Genomic DNA, 26,293 nt, shown 5'->3' on the forward strand with positions numbered 1-26,293 from the left:
TCCTGCAAAATGTTAAAAAATCCTGCACAGGTAAAATCCTGGTTTTCGAAAATTCTGCTTTTGCTTAATCCGGCTTGACAAATTCTGCTTTTAGTGTACTTACCCTTTCGATAAACTTTCTGAACAACGAAATGAACCGACATACGCAGCGAAAGTATTAAAACTCATACACAGCGATTGCAGAAATCAAATAAACTTTATTCGTAATATGTTTTTACACATGTATGTGTGTACGTATGTAAATATTTTAGTCTAGTAAATTGAAATATTTTTTGCAACTCTTTTCAAATAACTTGGTTGATTTAATTCATTCCTTTTTTGAATAACTCTTCGTAGTTGCTTGTTTTTTTTTTTTTTAATTATGTTTCCTTTCTTTCTTATTATTTTTCCATTTTCTCTTCTTTGTATTTGAGTTTTCGCATAAATAAGTTCCTTTTGAAAATTTGATACGAGTTTACAAAATTGTGAGGTAATTTCACCTACAATGACTTTAAGTCTACGATGTATAACGGTATTTCTAGTTCCAACAATTCGTCAATGAACATGTGTACATACATACATATGTATGTTCATATGGGTGGAATAATAAAATAAAAAAAAATGTGTACCCAATGTTGTATTTAAATGTAATATAAAGTTTCATCGCTTTATCCGTCTTTGGTAATGAATTATGGCATTTTTTCGGTTTTTCGAAATTTTCGATATCGAAAAAGTGGGCGTGGTTAAAGTCCAATTTCGTTCATTTTAAATAGGATCTAAGGTAAGTGCCCAGGAACTTACATACCAAATTTCATTAAGATACCTCAAAATTTACTCAAGTTATCGTATTTACGGACAGACGCACGACGGACGGACGGACATGGCTAAATGAATTTCTTTTTTCGCCCAGATCATTTTATGTATAGAAGTCTATATCTATCTCGATTAGTTTATCGCGTTACGGGGTACCTTTACGCGAACAAAATTAATATACTCTGTGAGCTCTGCTCAGCTGAGTATAAAAATTTAATGTTATATTTTTGGAACGAATTGAATTTTTTTTGTCTAAAATGGGCATAAAATCTGAAAATGCAAAAATATTTTGGGTCAAATTTCCCATAATTGTTATAAATAAATTTTTTCAGTTTCATCAAGATTAACTCGTTATTTGGGATCGCGTTTTTTTCTTCCTTCGAGGTGCACCGCTATTAGCCTTTCCTGAGCCAAACGCGGAGGAACTCTCCTGGATAAATCGATGGGAAAAGCTCAAAGCGCTTCATCACCACTTCAGTCGACGCTGGAAAGAGGATTATCTGAAGGACCTTCAGAAGCGCTCTAAATGGCAAACACCACAGCCAAATCCTCAACCAGGCGACCTCGTCGTAATTAAAGAAGGTTCGCTCCCACATACCGAGTGGCGTCTGGGACGAACCGAGAACGTTAGCCTCGGCCCTGACAACCATATTCGGGTTGCAGAGGTTCGCAAGGTAGTTAATCTCTGCTTTCTTCAAATGGAGCACTCTTCGGACATAGGGCTATAACTTATATACACTTTCCTTGTATAATTAACTTTCCGTGTTATCTTTCCGTTTGTCATCCGCTGTATCCAACTACTTCTCGTTTCTCTGTCTGCTCTTATACTTCCAGGACGACACCCATCTAGCTCTCACGGCAGAGACCGACAACTGCCTTCAGTATCGGCTCTGCCACCACTACCACGCGCAGCGGACCGATCGAAGAAACCAGCGGCAACCCCCAAACCGGAACGTACGACCAAGCGCACGATCACGCGCACCCCACAAGGCCTGCCACCGGCGAAATATGGTTAGTCCGCGCCTTGCAGGAACTGCAGAAGGTGCTTACAAGCACCTCCCTGCAGGGCGGGCAGAATGTTTAAGCCGCCTGCAACAATATTCAGACGGCGGCGAAATTCATATTCGCAGCCGTGCGCGGCGAGTGAAAAGGCGCCAACACGCATTCATTACCATCGTCCCCGACACGAGCGCAGTCAAACTAGTCAAGTACTAATAGCCGGCAAACGCGGACGCGCTCCTTTTGTATATACATTTATGTATGTTGAATATCGTGTTATCTACGAAGTTTGTGAAAAATTACTTTTTAAAATTTGAAATTAATTTAAACTATTAAGAAATAGAAAAAGTCAGAATTATAACGTTTTCAGAAAAAACCCCGAACGCCCTTTTTATTAAAGACCAGATTGAAGAGTGTAGCGAAGAAAGGCCAAAGTTTATTCAGAATAAAAATAATGATAAAATGAAATAAAATAAGTTGAATTCAAAGAATATTAGATAAAATAAAAGAGAAGGAAGTAAAATAAAATAACATAAAGTAAATAAAACACTAAAAAATATAAAAATTTAAATAAAACACTAATAATATTAAAAAATTTGATATAATAAAATAAATTTTAAATTATGTTAGAAAAATATATTTATGTCAGTATATTTTATGAAATATAAACTACCTAGAATATTTAGGTACACTGCGTTTTTTTTGGCACAAACAAATTGAGTAAAATGGCAATCGTGAGCGTTTATATATTTGAATTAGGAAAAATAACGCTATATGCCGGTTGCCGTTTTGACCTAAAACCTAAAACAATTTTGGAATTTTTTTTTTGTTTAATATACAACGTGAAATTTTCCGATTTATTCAGTTGCATTTAAATAATAATAAAATAAGGTGAAATAAAAGAAAATAATATAAAATAAAATAAGAAATAATAGAATAAAGTAGCATAAAAGACAATATAAACAAGTAAGGAAAGCTAAGTTCGGGTGTAACCGAACATTATATACTCAACTGTGAGCTTTAGAGACAAAATAAGGGAAAATCACCATGTAGGGTAACCCTGGAATGTGTCTGTATGACATGACTATCAAATGGAAGGTATTAAAGAGTATTTGAAAGGAGAATGGGCCATAGTTCTATAGGTGCACGCCTTTTCGATAAATCGCCATAAAGGTGGACTAGGGGTGACTCCAGAATGTGTTTGTACGATATGGGTATCAAATGAAAGGTGGTAATGAGTATTTTAAAAGGGAGTGGGCCTTAGTTCTTTTCGAGATATCGCCATAAAGATGGACCAGGGGTGACTCTATAATGTGTTTGTACGATATGGGTATCAAATTAAAGATATTAATGAGGGGTTTAAAAGGGAGTGGCCCTTAGTTGTATATGTGACGGCGTTTTCGAGATATCAAACAAAATGTGGACCAGGGTGACCCAGAACATCATCTGTCGGGTACCGCTTATTTACATATATATGCAATACCACGAACAGTATTCCTGCCATGATTCCAAGGGCTTTTGATTTCGCCTTGCAAAGCTTTTTCATTTTCTTCTACTTAGTATTGTAGGTGTCACATGCATTTTACAATTTTTTTTCTAAAGTTATATTTTGCGTCAAAAAACCAATCCAATTACCATGTTTCATCCCTATTTTCGTATTTGGTATAGAATTATGGAATTTTTTTCAACTTAACTTTCGATATCGAAAAAGTGGGCGTGGTCATAGTGGGATTTCGGCTATTTTTTACACCAATATAAAGTGAGTTCAGATAAGTACGTGAACTAAGTTTAGTAACGATATATCGATTTTGGTCAATTTATCGTGTTAACGGCTGAGCGGAAGGACAGACGGTCGACTGTGTATAAAAACTGGGCGTGTCTACAACCGATTTCGCTCATTTTCACAGAAAACAGTTATCGTCATAAAAGCTATGCCCTTACCAAATTTCACAAGAATTGGTAAATTTTTGTTCGACTTATGGCATTAAAAGTATTAAATTAAATGAAAAAGGGCGGAGCCACGCCCATTTGAAATTTTCTCTTATTTTTGTATTTTTATTGAACCATATCATTACTGGAATTGCTTTTTATGTAATTTACTTATATACTGTAAATATATTCAATTTTTTGTTAAAATTCGACTTTTAATTTTTTTTTTTTAAATACGAACACGCCGTATTCCGATTTTGCTTATTTTTATTTAGCACACATATAGTAATAGGAATAATGTTCCTACCGAATTTCATCATGATATCTTCAACTACTGCCAAATCACAACTTGCAATTTTTTAAATTACCTTCTTTTAAAAGTTTTAAAAGCGCCCATTGTTCAAAATTTTCTATTCTGTGTCATAAGGTCAACCCACCTACCAAGTTTCATCGCTTTATCCGTCTTTGGTAATGAATTATCGCAATTTTTCGGTTTTTCGAAATTTTCGATATAAATTTCATTAGGATCCCTCAAAATTTACTCAAGTTATGGACAGATGCACGGACGGACGTACGGACATGGCTAAATGAATTTTTTTTTCACCCAGATCATTTTGATATATAGAAGTCTATATCTATCTCGATTAGTTTATGCCGTTACGGGGTACCTTTATGCGAACAAAATTAATATACCCTGTGAGCTCTGCTCAGCTGAGTATAAAAATTTTATGTTATATTTTTGGAACGACTTTAATTTTTTTTTCGTTCGAAATGAGCATAAAATCTTTAATTGCAAAAACATTTTGGGTCAAATTTCCCATAATAGTTATAAATAAATTTAGTAAGCTTCATCAAGAATAACTCATTATTTGGGATCGCATTTTTTTTTTTTGTTTTTTTTTTTATGAAAGCAACTAAAATAAAAACGAATAATCTGGTAAACAAAGATCCATATATTTACGTCTTAGCGAAATTTGCCCAAAAAATGGGCCGTTTAAAAATTATTTCTATTTAAATTTTTTTGTGCGCTAGCAATTATTTTGGTACATTTTTTTTGGATTTTGGTACAGAACAATATATGTAAGTAGCAACAATGGGGAAACAATATTTTATTCGAACCCAAAATTAGTGAGACAGTAGTTTTCTTACGGTTTGGCGCGTACGCATATGTACGTAGGTGCAACATTTGAGCAACTTGACTACGCAGCTTTTCGAATTTCGAATTAGAGCGGCCTTACATAATAGGATTGTGTCTTTGGATATTATATTAGAGCGCTTATATTATTGGTTTGAGTATTTGAATTTCGGTAAGACGCCATGACAATTTTTCTATCCTTGCGAAACAGCCTGGAAATTGATTTTACGGAAAATTTGTTAGCGAATTGGTATGTATATATGTGGCGTATCAGCTTACGTTTTAAATCATTTAATCCTGCTACGCAATCACATCTGCAAAATTGCGCTCCCCAACACACGTATAATAGCAACTTTCGTAATAGTTCCTCAACACTGTAAATTTTGACATTTATATTGCTTACTTTCCATCGTATTTCGCAATGATTAAATTAATGTATAGAATTGTAGTGAAAGACAATAAAGAAGTGAACCTTGAACAGTAAAGTCGTGTTTTAACATAACCACATATATATAGATTCTGTAAAAGTTTCTTGCTTTTGTCATGCAACCATTTTCACGTTTTCATACATTTTAAGTTACGTTGTGTTATTAGGGTTTGTTACGTGAGATGTACATCAGCCTTTAGGTAATTCGGAAAGGCAAATATTTGAAAGCTGATACATCCATGCGTGACAGATAAATTCACAAAAATCTGCGAACACACCATAGTTGCGAATAGGGATCGCAGCTAACTTTGCATCACGCGGTTTCCGGCCTTTTCAAATCGGGCAGCCAAACGAACAACACATAAAAGGAAGAAGAAAAAAATAGGTAAGCTTCATGTGAGAATATGTTTAAGGAAAGCGAGTGAAGCGAGTGAGTTCATTCCAGAGGAAAAAACTATGTACTTAAGCATAATAAATTATCTTATAGCAGACGAAAGAACGAAGGTAGACGGAGGATTCACCAGCGAAGGAGATTTGAATTGAAATTTTGTTTTTTTGAAGGAATTTATGATAAGCCTAAAGAAAGACAACCTAGAATAAGAATAGTTCCTAACAGCAGTAGGTCGTTAAGAGAGAGGAGTAAAACAGTGTACTAAATAATAAGCGATATGGTATTAAACGAAATGAATTGCTAAGCATAAACCGAAGTGGTGTGTGATGATTGGGGTTGAAGTGGGTGATCACTTCGGCTAGACAGACGGGCGTAAAGATACAGGTTTGATATTAGGGTCGACCAACACTGACCACGGTCGACAATGGTAGGGAGGGATAATGAAGGCAGAAGGGCCAGTCTCGATTTTATGGAGATAAACTGCATCGACGATGAAGGCGCATCATGAAAGTGGACACTCGCGTTGAAATATTCTCCATCGATATAGCACAAGAGTACGAAATTTTCCTTTTGTTATCAAATTGTGGTTTAATTGTCATTGGCATTGATCTATACAGACCCACCCCAATCCGGAGAGCTCAGTCGATAAAGCAAGCGTACCCAGCGGATCGTCAGGCCATGGCTTCTCCTTTCGGGAGACGCCCTTAGCCATAACCCAGGTAGCTAGCAGGTAACTCCATAGTAGTTGGTGAGCAGTACAAAACCGGAACCGTAACAAAAGAAATGGCGCCCAACGTGGTTGGCCCGGAAAGGGCAATCACGAAAACAAAAATTTAAAATTAAGGATTCGCGAGTTTTTCACAATTACGATGCGTTATTTATTTGGACAGGGAGGATTAATGTCGGCAGCTTATGAGGCTGTGCGTTATGTCTCATAAATGTGTCAATGGGGCTAAACATTATTCGATTATTTTTTTTTGTATGGCAGGATCGGCTACTAATTACCGGGTCATTAATCGGATTTTTATGAGGTAGATTTTGCGGCAGGGCGGGTATCTCATCGGCGAGGCAGCTACTGCCAATGGGCTGTACGCTCACGTTGGCATGAGGTAGGTTCCCAGAGATACACGCTGGAAGGATCGGAGTGGGCGTCTTATCGGCGAGGCGGCTACTATCTAAGGGGTATATGCTCACATTCGTATGAGGTAGCCTCCCGATGACCCACTCCGGTAGGACCTCGTGTCCAGCCCATTAGGATGAGGGGAAAGAAAAAGGCGATTGCGCAGAATAACCAAGATTGTGGCGACACATGTACGCTAATAAGGGCAAGACAAATAATTACCCCAACAAGTCTAGCGGCATTAGTACATCACAATAAACAAATACACGGAGAGCATCAGTTCAGCAGCAGGCTGTAATTAGTGTAACAACGAAAACACAGCGCACACCAAACTACCAAAATATGCAGGCGGCGCTCACAACGCAGTAGCGGATTCATCACTCTGGGCCGGCAAAAAACGACAAAATACAGCATGTTACTAAGGTCAGCGGCAGCCTCACTGTTGCGGTTCTGACGAGTTCAACTTCAAAAGCTATGTTAAGAAGCGGCCACATCAATGCTAAACAGCAGGCACTCGAAAATTCTAAAACCACAGTAAGAGGGTCCTATAATCGGGTAAGTGAGACTTTACGATACACAGAGCCAGGCTGCAGATACGCTCCAGTGGAAAAGCATCGAGAATTACTCCCTTACTTAGTTGTCCAGTTGCGCGTGGCGCTCTAGCCGCTAGATACATATCGGCAAACCGGGCACGGGCACGTGCAAGTGCGCTCCGAAAGTGACGGCCACACACTCAACTGGTTATTCCACCACCTTTCATACGACACGACAACACAAGCGAAATGGAAATAGTAGTGATAAGCATAAAAATAAATATCGTTCAAACAGCGAGCTGCATGGCCAATGGTCATGCGTAGGTAGGATGACTATTGCTCCGTATCGGTACATATACCTGCATACAAGCGTCGCATGATAATATAAATAGCACCTGCAATTCTCTGTGCATCACTAATTTAGATGTAGTTACCATTAAAGAAATGTAGAAACTGTGGTCAAAGCTGTGAGTGCGTAGTAGCAAAAAATGGTACTTTAGCGAAGAGTATCTTAGGTGAAAGAAAATTTGCTATAAGCAATCGAAATGCAGAACCCGTTAGCTCAACACCCAGTCGCCTTAGTGTAGTAGCTGATAGGGCCAAACTGTCTTGGTTTCCATTATGATGAAAGGGAATAGAGCGACCATTCTTTAACACACTGAGTGCAAAATAATACAACTGTTTAGAAATAGCAGGCAGCTCAATACACACCTGAGTGTCTAAGGAGGAAGTTAGTTTAGTAAGGTATTATGTAAACGAAGATTTGAGAACTGAATCCATATAGCAGTGTGCTTACCTAAAATAAGCTAAGCAAATAAGATGAGGATGAATTTCGAGAGTTGTGGGCTACCAAATACAGTGCTGGTATGAAGCATTTCTATGTAGATATGTATGTATGCAAACGCGAGCAGGTATATCTCGTTGTAATGCCAATTTGTGTGCAGTATCGATAATGCATGATATGTTAGGTACATGAGGTACATTTGGGTCAACAGAAGGGTATTGTTCTTTTGTTTACTTCTTTGGAGTAATTCGTTAATAAGGGATAAGCATACTCCCACGTGGATGTTCATACACACGATTGATGTATGTTCACTGTAACAAGCTACCATTCTCATATAGTGGTCAGTAGGCGTTAGTAAGCGTGTGTAACCATCCACATATGAATTGATGAGACGATCTTGTTTCTTTAGTTTTTTTTACTGGTAATGGGCATGCCTGCATACACACGATTGACATTACAACCAATCATACAAAATACGATATTTAGGCGGTAGCTAATTTGCGTCAATAAGCATACCCATATCTACATAAATGTACATATAGACATATCGATATATTCAGCGCGGGTTTAATACCTCAAAAGAGCAAATTTTTTTTCTGCGATTACTACTTTTGAATATCTAACTAATAATAGCCGTGTTTTTTAACACGCGTATATCCGTTTACGCTTAAACTTTATATTGACTGCTAAGAGACAAACTATAAATACACCTCTGAAATTGCTGCGCATAAATTTTGTCCTACTAAATTTCAATACGCATTATACTCAGATGTAACTGAAATATGTGTCTTTGTTTCACCCTGTACACTAATTCTATGTATTATATGTGTGTCCACAATTCATCGCAACTGATTCAGCTATATGTTATACCCTATGGCCATCAGAGCGTTGCGTCTCCGCTTTTCGGTACACCCTGTTGCTGTAGCTAATTGTTTTACCACAGCCGCTAGATGGGTCTCCTAAGCATTATCTAAGCGAAGATAGGCGTTTTTTAACACGCGCAAACGAAACGTATACGCGCGTGTTAAAAAATTGTTTAACACGCGTATATCCGTTTACGCTTAAACTTTATATTGACTGCTAAGAGACAAACTATAAATACACCTCTGAAATTGCTGCGCATAAATTTTGTCCTACTAAATTTCAATACGCATTATACTCAGATGTAACTGAAATATGTGTCTTTGTTTCACCCTGTACACTAATTCTATGTATTATATGTGTGTCCACAATTCATCGCAACTGATTCAGCTATATGTTATACCCTATGGCCATCAGAGCGTTGCGTCTCCGCTTTTCGGTACACCCTGTTGCTGTAGCTAGTTGTTTTACCACAGCCGCTAGATGGGTCTCCTAAGCATTATCTAAGCGAAGATAGGCGTTTTTTAACACGCGCAAACGAAACGTATACGCGCGTGTTAAAAAACACGGCTAATATTTACACTTATCTATGGTTATGCATATACTTAAGATTATGTTCAGTAGGTAATTAGTATACATACATCGATAAGCATACTCACACATTCACATATATATGTATATACAAACGCGTTTATTTGGGGTGGATTTAATAACACCCGAATACGACAATTGGTGATGAGCCTGATTTATGGCAAACCAGTACAAATGTAGACTAGGAGATTTGAATTGAAATTTTGTTTTTTTGAAGGAATTTATGATAAGCCTAAAGAAACGCAACCTAGAATAAGAATAGTTCCTAACAGCAGTAGGTCGTTAAGAGAGAGGAGTAAAACAGTGTACTAAATAATAAGCGATATGGTATTAAACGAAATGAATTGCTAAGCATAAACCGAAGTGGTGTGTGATGATTGGGGGTAAAGTGGGTGATCACTTCGGCTAGACAGACGGGCGTAAGGATACAGGTTTGATATTAGGGTCGACCAACACTGGCCACGGTCGACAATGGTAGGGAGGGATAATGAAGGCAGAAGGGCCAGTCTCGATTTTATGGAGATAAACTGCATCGACGATGACGGCGCATCATGAAAGTGGACACTCGCGTTGAAGGGTAGGTATTCTCCATCGATATAGCACAAGGGTACGAAATGTTCCTTTTGTTATCAACCTGTGGTTTAATTGTCATCGGCATCAATCTATACAGACCCACCCCAATCCGGCGAGCTCAGTCGATAAAGCAAGCGTACCCAGCGGCCATGGCTTCTCCTTTCGGGAGACGCCCTTAGCCATAACCCAGGTAGCCTTACTGCTAGCAGGTAACTCCATAGTAGTAGGTGAGCAGTACAAAACCGGAACCGTAACAGGTTGGTAACGAAATCCTGTTTTTGCAAAATCTCGAAAGCAAAATCCTGCTTTTTAAAATCCTGTTTTTTTAAAATCCTGGCTTTTTAAAATCCTGATATTTTAAAATCCTGATTTTTTAAAATTCTGCTTCTCAGAATCCCGAATTAGAAAAATCTGCATTTAAATGTAATATAAACAAAAATTTCGTACCCTTGTGCTATATCGATGGAGAATACCTACCCTTCAACGCGAGTGTCCACTTTCATGATGCGCCGTCATCGTCGATGCAGTTTATCTCCATAAAATCGAGACTGGCCCTTCTGCCTTCATTATCCCTCCCTACCATTGTCGACCGTGGCCAGTGTTGGTCGACCCTAATATCAAACCTGTATCCTTACGCCCGTCTGTCTAGCCGAAGTGATCACCCACTTTACCCCCAATCATCACACACCACTTCGGTGTATGCTTATCAATTCATTTCGTTTAATACCATATCGCTTATTATTTAGTACACTGTTTTACTCCTCTCTCTTAACGACCTACTGCTGTTAGGAACTATTCTTATTCTAGGTTGCGTTTCTTTAGGCTTATCATAAATTCCTTCAAAAAAACAAAATTTCAATTCAAATCTCCTAGTCTACATTTGTACTGGTTTGCCATAAATCAGGCTCATCACCAATTGTCGTATTCGGGTGTTATTAAATCCACCCCAAATAAACGCGTTTGTATATACATATATATGTGAATGTGTGAGTATGCTTATCGATGTATGTATACTAATTACCTACTGAACATAATCTTAAGTATATGCATAACCATAGATAAGTGTAAATATTAGCCGTGTTTTTTAACACGCGCGTATACGTTTCGTTTGCGCGTGTTAAAAAACGCCTATCTGCGCTTAGATAATGCTTAGGAGACCCATCTAGCGGCTGTGGTAAAACAACTAGCTACAGCAACAGGGTGTACCGAAAAGCGGAGACGCAACGCTCTGATGGCCATAGGGTATAACATATAGCTGAATCAGTTGCGATGAATTGTGGACACACATATAATACATAGAATTAGTGTACAGGGTGAAACAAAGACACATATTTCAGTTACATCTGAGTATAATGCGTATTGAAATTTAGTAGGACAAAATTTATGCACAGCAATTTCAGAGGTGTATTTATAGTTTGTCTCTTAGCAGTCAATATAAAGTTTAAGCGTAAACGGATATACGCGTGTTAAAAAATTTTTTAACACGCGCGTATACGTTTCGTTTGCGCGTGTTAAAAAACGCCTATCTTCGCTTAGATAATGCTTAGGAGACCCATCTAGCGGCTGTGGTAAAACAATTAGCTACAGCAACAGGGTGTACCGAAAAGCGGAGACGCAACGCTCTGATGGCCATAGGGTATAACATATAGCTGAATCAGTTGCGATGAATTGTGGACACACATATAATACATAGAATTAGTGTACAGGGTGAAACAAAGACACATATTTCAGTTACATCTGAGTATAATGCGTATTGAAATTTAGTAGGACAAAATTTATGCGCAGCAATTTCAGAGGTGTATTTATAGTTTGTCTCTTAGCAGTCAATATAAAGTTTAAGCGTAAACGGATATACGCGTGTTAAAAAACACGGCTATTATTAGTTAGATATTCAAAAGTAGTAATCGCAGAAAAAAAATTTGCTCTTTTGAGGTATTAAACCCGCGCTGAATATATCGATATGTCTATATGTACATTTATGTAGATATGGGTATGCTTATTGACGCAAATTAGCTACCGCCTAAATATCGTATTTTGTATGATTGGTTGTAATGTCAATCGTGTGTATGCAGGCATGCCAATTACCAGTAAAAAAAACTAAAGAAACAAGATCGTCTCATCAATTCATATGTGGATGGATACACACGCTTACTAACGCCTACTGACCACTATATGAGCATGGTAGCTTGTTACAGTGAACATCCATCAATCGTGTGTATGAACATCCACGTGTGAGTATGCTTACCCTTATTAACGAATTACTCCAAAGAAGTAAACAAAAGAACGATACCCTTCTGTTGACCCAAATGTACCTCATGTACCTAACATATCATGCATTATCGATACTGCACACAAATTGGCATTACAACGAGATATACCTGCTCGCGTTTGCATACATACATATCTACATAGAAATGCTTCATACCAGCACTGTATTTGGTAGCCCACAACTCTCGAAATTCATCCTCATCTTATTTGCTTAGCTTATTTTAGGTAAGCACACTGCTATATGGATTCAGTTCTCAAATCTTCGTTTACATAATACCTTACTAAACTAACTTCCTCCTTAGACACTCAGGTGTGTATTGAGCTGCCTGCTATTTCTAAACAGTTGTATTATTTTGCACTCAGTGTGTTAAAGAATGGTCGCTCTATTCCCTTTCATCATAATGGAAACCAAGACAGTTTGGCCCTATCAGCTACTACACTAAGGCGACTGGGTGTTGAGCTAACGGGTTCTGCATTTCGATTGCTTATAGCAAATTTTCTTTCACCTAAGATACTCTTCGCTAAAGTACCATTTTTCGCTACTACGCACTCACAGCTTTGACCACAGTTTCTACATTTCTTTAATGGTAACTACATCTAAATTAGTGATGCACAGAGAATTGCAGGTGCTATTTATATTATCATGCGACGCTTGTATGCAGGTATATGTACCGATACGGAGCAATAGTCATCCTACCTACGCATGACCATTGGCCATGCAGCTCGCTGTTTGAACGATATTTATTTTTATGCTTATCACTACTATTTCCATTTCGCTTGTGTTGTCGTGTCGTATGAAAGGTGGTGGAATAACCAGTTGAGTGTGTGGCCGTCACTTTCGGAGCGCACTTGCACGTGCCCGTGCCCGGTTTGCCGATATGTATCTAGCGGCTAGAGCGCCACGCGCAACTGGACAAGTAAGTAAGGGAGTAATTCTCGATGCTTTTCCACTGGAGCGTATCTGCAGCCTGGCTCTGTGTATCGTAAAATCTCACTTACCCGATTATAGGACCCTCTTACTGTGGTTTTAGAATTTTCGAGTGCCTGCTGTTTAGCATTGATGTGGCCGCTTCTTAACATAGCTTTTGAAGTTGAACTCGTCAGAACCGCAACAGTGAGGCTGCCGCTGACCTTAGTAACATGCTGTATTTTGTCGTTTTTTGCCGGCCCAGAGTGATGAATCCGCTACTGCGTTGTGAGCGCCGCCTGCATATTTTGGTAGTTTGGTGTGCGCTGTGTTTTCGTTGTTACACAAATAACAGCCTGCTGCTGAACTGATGCTCTCCGTGTATTTGTTTATTGTGATGTACTTATGCCGCTAGACTTGTTGGGGTAATTATTTGTCTTGCCCTTATTAGCGTACATGTGTCGCCACAATCTTGGTTATGCTGCGCAATCGCCTTTTTCTTTCCCCTCATCCTAATGGGCTGGACACGAGGTCCTACCGGAGTGGGTCATCGGGAGGCTACCTCATACGAATGTGAGCATATACCCCTTAGATAGTAGCCGCCTCGCCGATAAGACACCCACTCCGATCCTTCCAGCGTGTATCTCTGGGAACCTACCTCATGCCAACGTGAGCGTACAGCCCATTGGCAGTAGCTGCCTCGCCGATGAGATACCCGCCCTGCCGCAAAATCTACCTCATAAAAATCCGATTAATGACCCGATAATTAGTAGCCGATCTTGCCATACAAAAAAAAATAATCGAATAATGTTTAGCCCCATTGACACATTTATGAGACATAACGCACAGCCTCATAAGCTGCCGACATTAATCCTCCCTGTCCAAATAAATAACGCATCATAATTGTGAAAAACTCGCGAATCCTTAATTTTAAATTTTTGTTCTCGTGATTGCCCTTTCCGGGCCAACCACGTTGGGCGCCATTTCTTTTGTTACGGTTCCGGTTTTGTACTGCTCACCAACTACTATGGAGTAACCCAGGTTATGGCTAAGGGCGTCTCCCGAAAGGAGAAGCCATGGCCTGACGATCCGCTGGGTACGCTTGCTTTATCGACTGAGCTCTCCGGATTGGGGTGGGTCTGTATAGATCAATGCCAATGACAATTAAACCACAAGTTGATAACAAAAGGAAAATTTCGTACCTTTGTGATATATCGATGGAGAATACTTCAACGCGAGTGTCCACTTTCATGATGCGCCTTCATCGTCGATGCAGTTTATCTCCATAAAATCGAGACTGGCCCTTCTGCCTTCATTATCCCTCCCTACCATTGTCGACCGTGGCCAGTGTTGGTCGACCCTAATATCAAACCTGTATCCTTACGCCCGTCTGTCTAGCCGAAGTGATCACCCACTTCAACCCCAATCATCACACACCACTTCGGTTTATGCTTAGCAATTCATTTCGTTTAATACCATATCGCTTATTATTTAGTACACTGTTTTACTCCTCTCTCTTAACGACCTACTGCTGTTAGGAACTATTCTTATTCTAGGTTGTCTTTCTTTAGGCTTATCATAAATTCCTTCAAAAAAACAAAATTTCAATTCAAATCTCCTTCGCTGGTGAATCCTCCGTCTACCTTCGTTCTTTCGTCTGCTATAAGATAATTTATTATGCTTAAGTACATATTTTTTTCCTCTGGAATGAATTCGCTCGCTTTCCTTAAACATATTCTCACATGAAGCTTACCTATTTTTTTCTTCTTCCTTTTATGTGTTGTTCGTTTGGCTGCCCGATTTGAAAAGGCCGGAAACCGCGTGATGCAAAGTTAACTGCGATCCCTATTCGCAACTATGGTGTGTTCGCAGATTTTTGTGAATTTATCTGTCACGCATGGATGTATCAGCTTTCAAATATTTGCCTTTCCGAATTACCTAAAGGCTGATGTACATCTCACGTAACAAACCCTAATAACACAACGTAACTTAAAATGTATGAAAACGTGAAAATGGTTGCATGACAAAAGCAAGAAACTTTTACAGAATCTATATATATGTGGTTATGTTAAAACACGACTTTACTGTTCAAGGATCACTTCTTTATTGTCTTTCACTACAATTCTATAAATTAATTTAATCATTGCGAAATACGATGGAAAGTAAGCAATATAAAATTTACAGTGTTGAGTAACTATTACGAAAGTTGCTATTATACGTGTGTTGGGGAGCGCAATTTTGCAGATGTGATTGCGTAGCAGGATTAAATGATTTAAAACGTAAGCTGATACGCCACATATATACATACTAATTCGCTAACAAATTTTCCGTAAAATCAATTTCCAGGCTGTTTCGCAAGGATAGAAAAATTGTCATGGCGTCTTACCGAAATTCAAATACTCAAACCAATAATATAAGCGCTCTAATATAATATCCAAAGACACAATCCTATTATGTAAGGCCGCTCTAATTCGAAATTCGAAAAGCTGCGTAGTCGTGTTGCTCAAATGTTGCACCTACGTACATATGCGTACGCGCCAAACCGTGAGAAAACTACTGTCTCACTAATTTTGGGTTCGAATAAAATATTGTTTCCCCATTGTTGCTACTTACATATATTGGTGTGTACCAAAATCGAAAAAAAAGGTACCAAAATAATTGCTAGCGCACAAAAAAATTTTAATCAAAATATTTTTTAAACGGCCCATTTTTTGGGCAAATTTCGCTAAGACGTAAATATATGGATCTTTGTTTACCAGATTATTCGTTTTTTATTTTAGTTATTCTTGATGAAGCTTACTAAATTTATTTATAACAATTATGGGAAATTTGACCCAAAATGTTTTTGCATTTCCAGATTTTATGCTCATTTCGAACGAAAAAAAAAATTAAAGTCTTTCCAAAAATATAACATAAAATTTTTATACTCAGCTGAGCAGAGCTCACAGGGTATATTAATTTTGTTCGCATAAAGGTACCCCGTAACGGCATAAACTAATCGAGATAGATATAGACTTCTATATATCAAAATGATCTGGATGAAAAAAAAATTCATTTAGCCATGTCCGTACGTCCGTCCGTGCATCTGTCCATAACTTGAGTAAATTTTGAGGGATCCTAATGAAATTTATATCGAAAATTTCGAAAAACCGAAAAATTGCGATAATTCATTACCAAAGACGGATAAAGCGATGAAACTTGGTAGGTGGGTTGACCTTATGACACAGAATAGAAAATTTTGAACAATGGGCGCTTTTAAAACTTTTAAAAGAAGGTAATTTAAAAAATTGCAAGTTGTGATTTGGCAGTCGTTGAAGATATCATGACGAAATTCGGTAGGAACATTATTCCTATTACTATAATGTAATGTATAATGTATAATGTATTTATCTATTACGGCTTTCCTAAGCCTAACTTAAATCTATTTTACATGTTTATAATTATCTTCTGGACTATGCAATCTAGAATAGTTACATCTATGTCCTACCTTGGAGTACTATGGATGGGAGACTTCCAGATCATGCGAACAAAGCGTTGTGATTATGTAGTATGTAGGCATTTTACGCATATTAGTAAAGCGCGAAGGCAACATCTGCACGGCGATGCACTGAGTTAATCGAGTGATGCGTTTCAGTATGTGCTTCGGCAACCTTTTTTGTATGCGCACAAGAGCTTGGAAGTCTTGGCGCTACACAGCAGTATAGTTTCGCTGCACTTCTATCGATGGTATGGAAGTCCGCCTGTCCAGCACTAAATTGGTAGTGTTCTGCAATAATTGTACAATTTTTGTTTAAATTTATTGGAATGACATGATTTAATATCAATCGGTAGTTCGTTATATGATTTAAGACCTTTATAATACAGATTACATTTGTCTGCTTCAGTTTTATAAGCCGGCAGATTAAAATCATTTTTATTACGAGTATTTACAGAGTGCACGTCTTTTACATATTTTATATTAGTCCTCAAATACGCAGGCAAAGTTCCTTCTATTATGTTTTTAATAAATTTTATGGTATAATAAAAAAGTTGCTGTCTAATGCTAAGCCAATTAAGAGAGCATAGCATGTCTCTGATAGGTGTGTCATACCGTTTTTTGAGAATGAATCTCATAGCGCGGTTCTGTTGCTTTTGTAGCTTGTATATCTGACTATCTCGCAAGATGAAAAATATAGTTGGGCATTAAATAAAATTACGTTCGATTATAGATCTGTAGACGATGATTTTATACCTTCTATTTAAATATTTGCAGGTTCGTTGTGTAAAATATAACTTTTTCGCTATTTTTCCTACCGTATAATCCACGTGCTCGTTGAAATTCAGCTTATCATCTATTTTTATTCCCAAGTATTTTATAATGCTGACTTTTCAATTAGTTCGTTATTTATATTTAAGTTTTGTAGCTCATTGTTTTGAAAATTGCGTCTAGATATAACCATAAATTTCGTTTTATTGACATTCACTTTTAGTCTGTTTACGCATAACCAACCATATACGCTATATATTACTATATGTGTGCTAAATAAAAATAAGCAAAATCGGAATACGGCGTGTTCGCATTTAAAAAAAAAAAAAATTAAAAGCCGAGTTTTAACAAAAAATTGAATATATTTACAGTATATAAGTAAATTACGTAAAAATCAATTCCAGTAATGATATGGTTCAATAAAATACAAAAATAAGAGAAAATTTCAAATGGGCGTGGCTCCGCCCTTTTTCATTTAATTTAATACTTTTAATGCCATAAGTCGAACAAAAATTTACCAATTCTTGTGAAATTTGGTAAGGGCATAGCTTTTATGACGATAACTGTTTTCTGTGAAAATGAGCGAAATCGGTTGTAGCCACGCCCAGTTTTTATACACAGTCGACCGTCTGTCCTTCCGCTCAGCCGTTAACACGATAAATTGACCAAAATCGATATATCGTTACTAAACTTAGTTCACGTACTTATCTGAACTCACTTTATATTGGTGTAAAAAATAGCCGAAATCCCACTATGACCACGCCCACTTTTTCGATATCGAAAGTTACGAAAAATGAAAAAAATTCCATAATCCTATACCAAATACGAAAATAGGGATCAAACATGGTAATTGGATTGGTTTTTTGACGCAAAATATAACTTTAGAAAAAAAATTGTAAAATGCATGTGACACCTACAATACTAAGTAGAAGAAAATGAAAAAGCTTTGCAAGGCGAAATCAAAAGCCCTTGGAATCATGGCAGGAATACTGTTCGTGGTATTACATATATATGTAAATAGGCGGTAGACAGATGATGTTCTGGGGCACCCTGGTCCACATTTTGTTTGATATCTCGAAAACGCCGTCACAGATACAACTAAGGGCCACTCCCTTTTAAACCCCTCATTAATACCTTTAATTTGATACCCATATCGTACAAACACATTATAGAGTCACCCCTGGTCCATCTTTATGGCGATATCTCGAAAAGGCGTCCACCTATAGAACTAAGGCCCACTCCCTTTTAAAATACTCATTACCACCTTTCATTTGATACCCATATCGTACAAACACATTCTGGAGTCACCCCTGGTACACCTTTATGGCGATTTCTCGAAAAGGCGTGCACCTATAGAACTATGGCCCATTCTCTTTTCAAATACTCTTTAATACCTTCCATTTGATAGTCATGTCATACAGACACATTCCAGGGTTACCCTACATGGTGATTTTCCCTTATTTTGTCTCCAAAGCTCACAGTTGAGTATATAATGTTCGGTCACATCCGATCTTAGCTTTCCTTACTTGTTTATATTGTCTTTTATGCTACTTTATTCTATTATTTCTTATTTTATTTTATATTATTTTCTTTTATTTCGCCTTATTTTATTATTATTTAAATGCAACTGAATAAATCGGAAAATTTCACGTTGTATATTAAACAAAAAAAAATTCCAAAATTGTTTTAGGTTTTAGGTCAAAACGGCAACCGGCATATAGCGTTATTTTTCCTAATTCAAATATATAAACGCTCACGATTGCCATTTTACTCAATTTGTTTGTGCCAAAAAAAACGCAGTGTACCTAAATATTCTAGGTAGTTTATATTTCATAAAATATACTGACATAAATATATTTTTCTACCATAATTTAAAATTTATTTTATTATATCAAATTTTTTAATATTATTAGTGTTTTATTTAAATTTTTTATATTTTTTAGTGTTTTATTTACTTTATGTTATTTTATTTTACTTCCTTCTCTTTTATTTTATCTAATATTCTTTGAATTCGACTTATTTTATTTCATTTTATCATTAATTTTATTCTGAATAAACTTTGGCCTTTCTTCGCTACACTCTTTAATCTGGTCTTTAATAAAAAGGCGTTTGGGGTTTTTTCTGAAAACGTTATAATTCTGACTTTTTCTATTTCTTAATAGTTTAAATTAATTTCAAATTTTAAAAAGTAATTTTTCACAAACTTCGTAGATAACACGATATTCAACATACATAAATGTATATACAAAAGGAGCGCGTCCGCGTTTGCCGGCTATTAGTACTTGACTAGTTTGACTGCGCTCGTGTCGGGGACGATGGTAATGAATGCGTGTTGGCGCCGCGCACGGCTGCGCATAGGAATTTCGCCGCCGTCTGAATATTGTTGCAGGCGGCTTAAACATCCTGCCCGCCCTGCAGGGAGGTGCTTGTAAGCCCTACCTTTAATTTGATACCCATATCGTACAAACACATTAGGACCTCACATAGACTGATTGAGTCCGTAGTGTTACCAGAAGTTTGTTTTAACGACCAAACTGAAAAACCCTATCAAAAACCAGGACCTATGTTATAAAATAACTCCGTCCTCTTGGCAAATACTAGAAGCTTCCTAGGACTTAAGCCACTTGCTGCTTCTAGATCTGACAGCTGTATCACTCTTAATATCTGGAGTCTTAGCCTGGCAAGTGCAGGGCACGAGCACAGAACATGCTCGATCGTTTCCTCCTCCAACCCGCACTTCCTACACCTGCTATCACTGACCAAGCCTAATTTAAAGGCATGTGACGCCAGAAGGCAGTGTCCAGTCAGAATACCCGTCATGAGTCTACAGTCTTCTCTTTTTAATGATAGAAGCAACTGTGTTAGTCTAAGGTTGTAAAACCTACACATAATCTTCGACACTTTACAGCCCCGCGCTTGAACCCACGCCTTTTCTGCTTGGTCGATCATGTGCACCTCTCGCATTCGCTTAATATCGCCCAATCTAATTGGGACGTCTACGGAGCAAGCTTCAAGGGATGCGCCCTTTTTAGCTAATTCGTCCGCTTTTTCATTCCCATCTATTCCCATATGCCCTGGGACCCAATATAGATGTATGCTTCTCCCTGTCCCGATTCTCTCCAGAGACTGCTTACACTCTAACACGCATTTAGATGCTGTGCTATGCGAGATTATTGCCTTAATTGCTGCTTGACTGTCAATATAAAAGTTAACACGGTTGCAGCTTAAGCTATTCTCTTCCAGGGTTTCTACTGCTTTGGTTACGGCTAATATTTCCGCTTGGAAAACGCTACAGTAATCCGGCAGCTTGTAGGATCTGCTTAATTCCGGATCAGCGCAGTATACCGCAGACCCTACTCCTTCCACTATTTTGGAACCATCGGTGTACACATGTATCGCCTCGTCCGCCATTTGCGCACCCTTGCGCCAACCGTCCACCTCTATTGTGGCCTTAAGATCTCTCTCAAAGTGCAGGTAGGGAATCATGTAGTCTGTTCTTCTTGTGACTGAGGACGCTATACTACTATGGCCATATGGTCGGCGCTCAAGCTGCCCCGAAGCATCGAGCCTGGTTGCGGTCGTTAACGCTTTGTTCTTTGCTACCAGGTCTACAGGTGGAATGTGCAGAATGGCATACAGTGCAGCCGTCGGGGTTGTTTTCAGGGCTCCCGTAATGCTAAGCATCGATAATCTGCATACCCCATCTAATTTTTTGAGGTATGTTGTTTTTTGTGTGGCTTTCCACCAAACAAGAACTCAATAGTATAGAATAGGGCTTACAATCGGTTTAAAAACCCAATGAGAAAGAGAGGGCGATAGGCCCCACGTACACCCCAGCATTCTTTTACATGCATAGAGTGCCGTTGAGGCCTTCTTGACCCTCTCCTCCAAGTTGAGCTTCCATGACAGCTTACTGTCTAGGATGATTCCTAGATATTTTGTGCAAGGTTTCTCCTGTAAGGTCACCGCTCCTAACTTAGGCCTGGTCCAATTTGGGACTTTGTACCTCTTTGTAAACAAGACCATATCCGTCTTCTCCGCATTGACTTTCAGCCCGACATTAGATGCCCAGGTATGAATATCCCGAAGCGCCCGATCCATCAAAGAACTAATCGTTGGAAGGCATTTTCCACTTATGACAATTGCAACGTCATCTGCGTAAGCCGTAAGTTTTACGGGTCCCTCATCGAATTGCCTGAGCAGTTGGTTGATGACCAGTGTCCACAGCAGAGGTGATAGCACCCCCCCCTGCGGCGTGCCCCTGTCCACTGATTTCGTGGCCTCGTACAATCCCCATTGTGATGTAATCTTTCTGCAATTTAACATGCAGCCGATCCATCTGATTAAGGCAGGATGTACTTTAATGTAATTAAGACCATCCATAATCGCCCATTTTGCAACATTATTGAAAGCCCCGGCAATGTCCAAGAAGACTCCTAGAGCATACTCCTTATATTCCAGGGATTTCTCTATGCTTATTACCACCCTATGCAATGCGGTGTCTACCGACTTGCCTTTGGTGTACGCATGCTGTGTTGTGGAGAGCAGCTTTTCATCCACGTTGGACTTTATGTACACATCTATCAGCCTCTCAAAGGTTTTGAGCAGAAATGATGTTAAGCTAATGGGTCTATAGTCTTTGGGATACACGTGACCGATCTTCCCCGCCTTTGGTAGAAAAGCTACACGAGCAGTTCTCCAAGAGTGCGGTACATGATTCAGTCTTATGCACCCATCGAATATTATTTTAAGCCATTCCACGACCGCCCTACTTGAGACTTGTAGCATGGCCGGGAATATACCATCTGGGCCCGGCGATTTAAACTTAGAAAACGTCTTCACTGCCCACTCGATCTTGGTATCGGTCACCAAGCCCGGCACCACTAGCTCCGTGCGGCCACCGTGGTGTGATGGGTAGCGTGCTCCGCCTATCACACCGTATGCCCTGGGTTCAACTCCCGGGCAAAGCAACATCAAAATTTTAGAAATAAGATTTTTCAATTAGAAGAAAATTTTTCTAAGCGGGGTCGCCCCTCGGCAGTGTTTGGCAAGCACTCCGGGTGTATTTCTGCCATGAAAAGCTCTCAGTGAAAACTCATCTGCTTTGCAGATGCCGTTCGGAGTCGGCATAAAACATGTAGGTCCCGTCCGGCCAATTTGTAGGGAAAATCAAGAGGAGCACGACGCAAATTGGAAGAGAAGCTCGGCCTTAGATCTCTTCGGAGGTTATCGCGCCTTACATTTATTTATTTTACTAGCTCCGTGATCGAAGTGTGAGTGATGTCTGCTGGTTCTTCTAAACCGTCTCCCGATGGGAAATGTGTATCGAGAAGCACCTCAAGGGATTCCTCACTATCACGTGACCATTCCCCGTTCTCTTTCTTTATTAGTCCCTGGACTATGTTTCCCTTTGCTAGGACTTTTTTCAACCGTGCTGTTTCACTGGAGCACTCTATGTCCGTACAGAAACTTTTCCATGAGTTTCTCTTCGCCCTGGTAATTTCACGCGTGTAGATCCTCAGTAGATCCCTGCACTCGTCCCGACACGCTTCGCTTTCCGCGGTCTTTGTGAGTTTAAACATTTCTTTTACCTGTCTTCTTAGAAGACTCAGCTCATTGCTCCACCATGGCGGCTTTGCTTTTCCTCTGAATCTTCTTAGAGGGCAAGCTTTGTTATACGCAGTCATAAGCGTCCTTGTTAGGAATTCATTCGACTCCTCCAGTTCCTCTACATTAGCAACCTCTTTGGGTTGTCCCAGTTTCGTTTCTACATGTTTCTGGAATTTAGTCCAATTCGTTGCCCTAGGATTTCTAAAGGTTCCTCCCATCTCTACCCTCTTTAGTGGGATGCTGAAGCTTATATACGCATGGTCGGAGAAGAATGGTCTATCGAGAACCATCCAATCATACCTTGATATATCACGCTCGGAGCTCAATGTAATATCCAGAATATTGCTGGATGTTGGACCAATGTATGTAGGAACATTTCCCCTGTTGGCTATCTGCAAATTGGTTTGCAGGATGTAACAAAATAGAGATTCGCCTCTCTCGTTCGTATCTGCTCCTTCCCACGCATTGTGGTGCGCATTTGCATCTGCGCCCATGACCAACCGCCCTTTGCGCCCTTCCTCCTGTACTAGTCTTTTGCACTCCATCGGTGGAACCTCCGCAGCATGGGCCATGTAGCAGGACGCCAGGATAAATGCCTGCTTATTCTTTTGCTCAACGGCCACCGCTACGAGATCCTCGGTGGTGTAATTAGGCAGCATATATGAATGCAGCTGTTTCCTTACCATTACTACAGCTCGCACCCGTCCTTCCGTTTGTGCGTAGTAAACGCCAAGCCCGGGCGCGCTAAGTCCAGGAACCTTTCCTCCCGATGAGAGCCACGGCTCCTGGATCAGCGCCACGTCAAACGAACCCTCCTCAAGGGTTAGGAGGAGTTCGCTCGACGCCACTTTACTGTGTTGGAGGTTTATCTGTAGGACTCGCAGCACCATTGGGCTGTTTGTCCCCCTCCAGCACCTTCGTCTTGACGTCGTCGTCCTCCTCTTGCCCTTTTGGTTTAGAGTATTCGAGGCCCCCTTCAGCCCCTCGCGAATGTTGTGCCGTGTGTTCCTCTGTGCGAGTCACAGCACCATTTAGCGGTTGGTCCTCTTCTAGCACGTTCGTGGTGACGTCGGGGACCTCCACCTGTCTTTTTTCCCTTAGGCTTCTGAGGTCCTTTTCGACTTCGCCCACTTCCAGCGTGTTAGGATTTTTATCCTCGGGACTTCTTTTCCTGAGTCGCATGTAAATATTGCCAGTGCCAAAGGACATTTTGCCAAGCTGCGTGTACAAAATATCCTCCGCCTGCTTGTTTATTTGGAAGATGTAGAACTGACCATCCTCGGTAGGCCGAGATACAGTAAGTACCTTCCAATCCTGTGTCGGTATGTTCGGATTCTGATTCTGCAGAAGTCGCAGTGTATCCTCCGACTTCATCACGCATGGTATCCATACCTTAACTTTTGGTACCGTGGGGATTTGCGCTTTATCCACCACCTCAAACCGCGCGTTCGTGCCTTGCCTTTGGAGGTTTGGAACGACTTCCTCCAGCCACCGCAAGCTCGCGATGTTGTCGCACGCTATCATCTTCACACCATTATACCATCCCCCCGAATCAAAGGTTGGAAGGGGCTTACTTGGTTGTTCCCACATCATCTTAAGCATTAAGCTAATAAGCTCCCTTTCCACAGATCTCCACCTTTCAGTAGTCATTTGACCGAACGGACTGCTACGATCAACCAGCGCCACAGTCAGTGACTGCTTTGCCACATCACTCATCTTCTCATGAAAAGCAGGAGTCTTAGTGTTATCTCCCTTTGGAACCTCCGAGAACACCGGAGTCTTCGCGTTAACTCCCTTTAGCGCCTCCGAGAAAGCCGGAGTCTTAGCGTTATCTCCCTTTGGCTTATCTCCTACTTCCGTAGTTGGAACTTCCCTCTGACTGGCAGCTTTCGAGGTAGTTGCTACCTCGCTATTGGAACCCATCTGTCTTACAGCTTTGGGCCTACTTGTCTTGTCTATGCGACTGCCCTGCCTCGCGGCTCTAGGACTGGGTCCTCTCTGCCTCTTGAAAGCAGGCTTGTCGCCTTCTGCCGAACGTTGCCTCTTCATTCTGCCATTCGACGCTTCTTCCTCCTCGTACCGGTTGCAGAACCGATGGTTTCTCGCAGCAAACCTTTTGAACTGCCTTCGACCTACTTCTACCGCTTCATGGGCCCATTCCAAGCGCTCGATCTCCACTTCTGTTGGGTCGACCACTGCTCCCAAGCGTTGTACAATTCTTAGTGCTGCACGGTACTGCGAGAGAGCTCTTTTACTTCCTCTGCTCCGTACCCTTCTCCACTCTTCTACTCCGTTTTCATTTGTGTGCTTCTCCAACACGGAGTTCATTGAATCAGCACTACTCTCGCTCCCCGAGTCCGACGCATCGCTTAATTCGTATTTGTCGTCCTTGGATTGCGACTCAGTCCTCCTCTTTACATCCTCCTTATTACATTCAGGTAATGAGTTGTTCATCTTGGTCGTACGACCACCTGCCCGACAAGGCGGGCTCAGCGGTCCAGTATTATATACGGGGAAAGAACCGTCCGCCACAGCAGCGCCCCTTACTGCGGTAAGGCCATAACTACTTCCCGAGATGGCCCGGTATCGGGAAGGCTCCGTTCGAATACAGCCGAATTTATCCCCTGGCTGCAAATCGTCCAATAGGCACGGTCCGCATAACACCCTGGATTAGGGGGTTGGCAGTTCTTGGTCACCGACATCCCGCCGCCCTCCTATGAGGCGAAACGGCGTAGATGTCAGTCCTAAACAGCTCCGCCTCATAGTCGGGCGCTATAGAGTTCGGCTAAGCCCTCACACCAACGACAAGGTGCCTACCCTAGTGAGGGACCTATAGAGCTAAGGCCCACTCCCTTTTAACATACCCATTACCCAGGGCCGCAGAGAGCCGAGCCGGGCCCCTGGGACAGTTCGCGTTTACGCTCGCCCCCTGTATGTATGTTTTTATGTTTGTATGAGGCTTATGGACTCCGAAACTAACACGCCGATTTTATAAAAATTTTCAGGATAACTTAGCAGGTACCCGGAGAGTGTTTGTGAAAAGTTATTTTTCCGGGAAGTGGACCAGGGACCGATTTATTCTAAACTATCGTATATATGGCTCGATTTGCCAGAAATTTGGTATGTA

This window comes from Eurosta solidaginis, chromosome X, assembly GCF_040869045.1.
Source record: "Eurosta solidaginis isolate ZX-2024a chromosome X, ASM4086904v1, whole genome shotgun sequence".
Taxonomy (NCBI): domain Eukaryota; kingdom Metazoa; phylum Arthropoda; class Insecta; order Diptera; family Tephritidae; genus Eurosta; species Eurosta solidaginis.